Below are 5,888 nucleotides of genomic sequence, written 5' to 3'. Positions count from 1 at the left end.
AATAATGTATAGAAAAGGATAGCTGTGCAAAGATTAGCAAAATAGTAGCTTAAAATTATATACCAGTGTCCAGTTTGATGCTCTAGAAAGGGGTTAGAGAGCTGGAAAGTTATTGTAACAGGAGCATATCTTCAAATAATTGCAATCATTACACATTGTAAAGAGCAGGTAAATGATACTTCTTTGACATCGTAATTTTCAAATTACAATCCCAGAAACTACAGCTGACAACTTTGTACTTTACACAGCAATTCCTGCAAGGAAGTGATAATCAACTCTGTTTCAACAGTTTCAGAATGGAGGTGGTGTAACATGCGATGGCGAATGTCTTTGCTTCCATTGAATCAAAAACAAGGGCCATACAGAGTCTGACGTTTGCAGTGGAAGCTCAGACTGTAGTTATCCACTATCAGTTTTCAAAATGGGCTCAGGGGTTGTCATGGCACTCTGGTGATCTATCATCCCACATGTTTCCAACTTACTGAATTGCTGCCTGGGTGAAAAGCTGGGTAACAGGTGGAGGAGTTGTGGATGTTGATAATGACACTGTGGGTAATAGCATGTATGATTCCATCCCTGCTATTGCACCCATTTTATGCTGTTGCACATCAGCCAGTCATCAGCCTCGATTGCTACTATTTGTGTTCCAGTGTAGTTCAAAACTGGATCTTCTAAGACCCAGAGCTGCTCCATATCATACATAGCCATCTGTAGTAACTTACCCTGCAAGTCACCTGTCTTCCACCAGTCACCAGTACCATGTGAAGGCACATGGTAATAAAAGAATAAGTACAGGTAATTGGTTGACATTGTCATGGCTGAATGCACAAAAATGGTTTTCAATTTGGAGCAGTCTCATTTTCAGTAATTGTGATCAAACAATATGCATCTTGACGGTGTTTACAGCACAGAGCACTCCAGAGCAGCTAAGGAATTGTTTGCTTACCTTTGCAGAAAAGAGGTGGAGTCAGAAGAGTTTAAAAGTTTGATAGCAGGTCAGGATTTGTTGTTGTCCTGGAAGACTTTTAATCACCTCAAAGGGAGGCAAGCTGCAATGGAGAAGCCATTTTGGAGCAATTGTTTTGAGAAGGGCTGCTTTGAGGTGGAAGTGCTGCTGGTAGATAAAAGTGTGGACTTCGGTGACTGCCAGGCTTCAGTGAGGAGGGTGAGCAGTAACAAGGTAAGAAAAAGGCAATGTGTTGAACAGGTTTACTTTGCTTCAAGTCTGCTAATTTATTATTAGAAATTCTTGGCTTCATAAACATAGGCAAAGTATACAAAGGCAGGGAGATTATGTTGAACATTTATAAAAACACTAGTTGAACTATAATTGGAGAACTGCATTGATTTCTGGTCACCACACTTAACAAGGACATATGGGTTCCAGAGTGGATGGAAAAAAGATTTACTTGTTTAGTTCTCGGGATGAAGGATTTCAGTTACAATATTAGACTGTGTTTGTTCTTCTTGAAGCAAACAAGATTGCGAAGAAGTTTGACAGAGGTGTGCAAGACCATGATGGGTTTACAGAGAGTAAATAGAGAAATGGTACGAGGACCTGGGACACAGATCGAAAATGATGGCCAAATGATTGGGAGGGGCCTGGAGGAGTGAAAGGGATCTATTTTACATACATGGAGTGGTCGTGATCTGGAATTTACTCACAGCAAGGATGGTAAAAGCTGAGCCAACAAGATCTTTTAAAAGAAAAATTTGATTGAAACGTGACAGAAGATAATTTGCAGGATTAGGGAGTAAAAGCAGGACAACTGGATTACTCCACAGAGAACCAGCATTGGATGAATGTCCTCCTGGTATGCCATTACAATTCTATCGGCAATAAAGTCTCAGATAATTAATGCCTTAATCAATGGCACACTCCATAAGCTACTCTTATTCACCAGAACTTAAGCCTACGTGCAGAAAATAAGTAAAATGTTAACTTTTCGAATTCCCCAAGAAAGTTACAGCTTCAAATCATTCACATTTGCAGGATCAGAATCTGCAACATTACTCAAGTAATTGTAAGGTAAGAATAAAGTACATAGGCAGATACAATAAAAAGTGCCAAATCCCAAGAATAGTGGTTGATACCAGGATCTAAACCATACACCAAAAGTACAAAATGGCCAAAGTGAAATACCTAAGCACACATATTGTTTTAGTTATGGGGAGTTTGAACAGCATATAGTGCACGTTTCGAAGTGCACAATTAAGTACCTCTAGTACCAGAAACATTTACATGGCTGTAACAGTAGCTGATGGAATTGATCTTGCATATAATTAACATCTTATGAACAAATTAGTGAAAGCAGAAACAACGTACGTTGTAATATTTAACTAATGCCTGTTGATGTTCAGCGATTTAAAACTCTTGCTCAAGTTTACTGACCGCTTCCTAATTTTGTAGAATTTGACCGAACTCAGCCTGCACCAGCCATGGCAGTTCTGTTTATCTGATCATCCCGTATAATAGGTGGCTGTTGAAAGTCAGAGATCATAAAAGCCCCATCGCAGGTACCAATTCAAATTTGTCTGAAGTCGTTGCTGTGGACACTGTCATTATTACATCATACAGTTTGTTGCATTTACTGATGGATATACTGTGCTACAATATAATAGTTAATTACCTGACTTGCCAAAACCTATGACATCACAATAGGTGTCCTTGCCCAGTAATAGATACACCCAAATAGAATCAGTGGCTAGGTTCCAACTGTGAAGCTTGCAAAAATTGTAGGATATTGCAGAAATTATTGGTTGTATCTCCCTCCAATGTTTTAAGGCATTTCTGAAGGTAGTCCAAGGCTTGGAAGCATACAGGAGGGCAGGAATTGCTGCTGATCATTAGGCCATAAGCTTTATGCCAGATTTGAGGTCTTGATCTTTTCCTCAGACCACTAATAACCATGTTAGTGCATTGAAGGTGATGGTGAATTCAATCATTTTGTGTCTGCCTTCATGAAAAGCGGTCCATATATCCAGAGTCTTATTATGGGTCTTTATAGTCAGCGGGTGATGCGCAGCAGCAAGTTGTTTTGCAGATGTTAAGTGCAAGACTCATTCTCTCATGTTTCAGTGAATGAGCTGCCAACGATTTAGTCAGCCAGACATATGTACATGAGAATGTCATTTGCAAACCTGTAGTTCAGAATTACTTCAGTGGAAGTAGGATGCTTTATTTGGATTTTGAATCATTCCTTCTTTACACAGTTGCTAAGACAAGTAATTGAAGTGCCAGAACCTTCAAAGTTACAGCTGCCAAGAGAGAAAATATTATTAGGCTGGTAACTTTCTTCCAGCTGTTTGGACATGATAGAACAAGTAAATCTATTGCACTAAAGGAACCTATACGATTCTTCAACTTTTTATTTCAGCAGTAGTAAAATATTGGAGCCAATGATATCTACCAAGCCCTTCAGAAAGCAGTAATTAACTGATAGACACACAATCATCTGATCATCTGCCATTCGTAATATACAAAATTTTGAGGAATGTGACATTATTTTTATTGAAAGGAAATTATATGGGCAGATGGAAATACCTTCAATTGGAATATTTGCACATTAAAGCACTTAAAATGCAGAAAAATGTACACGAAATGTGGTATATTTTCTGTAACGTGAAATAACCCGAGAGATCCACTCCCTACTGAAGTCCAGATCTGAGACATTCAAATCGGGTGACTCTTAACTTGTGCAGGAAATCTAGTACGACCTGCGCAAAGACAATAGGGATGCCAAGAGACAATACCAGACCAAGCTGGAGTCCCAGACCTGCCGTCGATTGTGGCGAGGCTTGTGTGCTATAACTGGCTGCAAAATGAAGGCAGGTGGTATTGCTGGCAACAACTCAATGAGCTCAATGTATTCTATGCATTTCAGAATAAGTAGTCAGTGAAATGACACCATCCACCCCTACAGCCTCTGATTCACCTGTACCCATGGTCACTGCAGATGTCAAATGAGCTTTCCTGAAAGTGAACCTGCAGAAAGCTACTGGCCTGGCTGAAGCCCTGGCTGTGTCCTCAGATCCTGTGCTGATCAGCTGGCAGTAGTTGCAGAATCTTTAACCTCTTCCCTACTCCAAAAAGAGGTTCTCACCTGCTTTAAGACCACTATCATCGCTGTGTCAAAGAATAATAAGGTATCATGCCTCAATGACTACCGCCCGATGACTCTGACCTCTATCATCATGAAGTGCTTTGAGAGGCTGGTCATGGCACGCATCAACTCCAGCCTCCCAGACAGCACTGCAATTCCCCTACCATCGAAACAAGTCCACAGCGGACACCATCTCCCTGGCCCTACGCTCATCTCTGCAACATAGGGACAACAAAGACAGATACATCACACTCCTATTTATTGACTACAGCTCTGCCTTCAGTACCATAATTCCAAATAAATTCATCTCCAAACTCCTAGACCTAGGACTTTACACCCCCATCTGCAACTGAATCCTCCAGTTCCTGACCAACAGATCACAATCAACAAGGATAGGCAGCAACACCTCCATGACGATTATCCTTAACATTGATATCCCGCAAGGCTGTGTCCTCTACTCCTTACTATAGTCCCTATACACTCACCACTGTGTAGCCAAATTGTGATCTAAATCCATTTACAAGATCGCAGATGACACAGCAGTGGGCAGATTTCAAACAACGACAAGATGGTGTACAGGACAGAGACAGAGATCCGAGTGGCATGCTGTCAAGACAACAACCTTTCCCTCAATGTCAAAACAAAGGAACTGGTCATTGACTTCACGAAGCGGGGTGGAGCACATGCCCCTGTCTGTATCAATGATGCGGAGGTGGAGATGGTTGAGAGCTTCAAGTTCCTAGGTGTAAATATCACCTACATTTTGTCCTGGTGTAGCCATGTGGATGCTTCAGCCAAGAAAGCACGTCAAGCAAATTTAGTATGTTCCCAATGACTTTCACCAATTTTTACAGATGCACCATAGAAAGCATCCTATCTGGATGCATCACAGCTTGGTATGGCAACCGCTCTGCCCAAAAACGCAAGAAATAGCAAAGAGTTGCGAATGCAGCCTAGTCCATCACACAAATCAACCCCCCCTCCGCTGATTCCCTCTAAACTTCCTGCTGCCTCGGGAAAGCAGCCAACATAATCAAGGACCCCCTCCTTCCCTGGTCATTCTCTCTTCTCCCCTCTCCTGTCATGCAGAAGATACAAAAGCTTGAGCATGTATACCAGTCTCCAGGACAACTTCTATCCTGCTGTGATCAGACTCTTGAAATGGACCTCTCACATGCTAAAAGAGGAAATCTTGATCTCCCAATTGACTTCCTCATGGCCCTTGCATTTTATTAGTCTACCTGCACTGCACTTTCTCTGTAACTGTAATATTATATTCAGCGTTCTGTTTTCCTTTTTATATACTCAATATACTTATGTAGGGAATGATCCATCCAGATGTCATTCAAATAAAAGCTTTTCACTGTATTGTGGTACATGTGACAATAATACACCAATAATAAACCAGAGGTATGTATCTCTCTTGTGAACTTCAACCCTATTATATGAGTGGTATTTGTACATAAGAAATAGAAGCTGGTAGCCACTCAGCTACACATGCCTGCTCTGCCATTCATTAGATCATGGCTGATCTTTTACCTCAGTGCCACCATTTCCTTAATATCCAAAAACATTCTAAATTATGTACATTCAGTCAGGTTTTAAGGCAATCAAGATGAACATTTTACACAGGTGTTTTAAATAAAACTTATATACTACTCAATGTTACAGGAAAAAAATAAAACTTTGAGGTACGTAAAAATGTTAAAATTCAGATATTATTAGACATTTCAACAAATTCCCAAATTACTACTAAAGTTTTTTTAAATATGTGGTTACTCCTAT

This window comes from Pristis pectinata, chromosome 25, assembly GCF_009764475.1.
Source record: "Pristis pectinata isolate sPriPec2 chromosome 25, sPriPec2.1.pri, whole genome shotgun sequence".
NCBI classification, from domain to species: Eukaryota; Metazoa; Chordata; class Chondrichthyes; order Rhinopristiformes; family Pristidae; genus Pristis; species Pristis pectinata.
The sequence above is the reverse complement of the archived record's forward strand: the minus strand, read 5'-3'. Positions refer to the sequence as shown.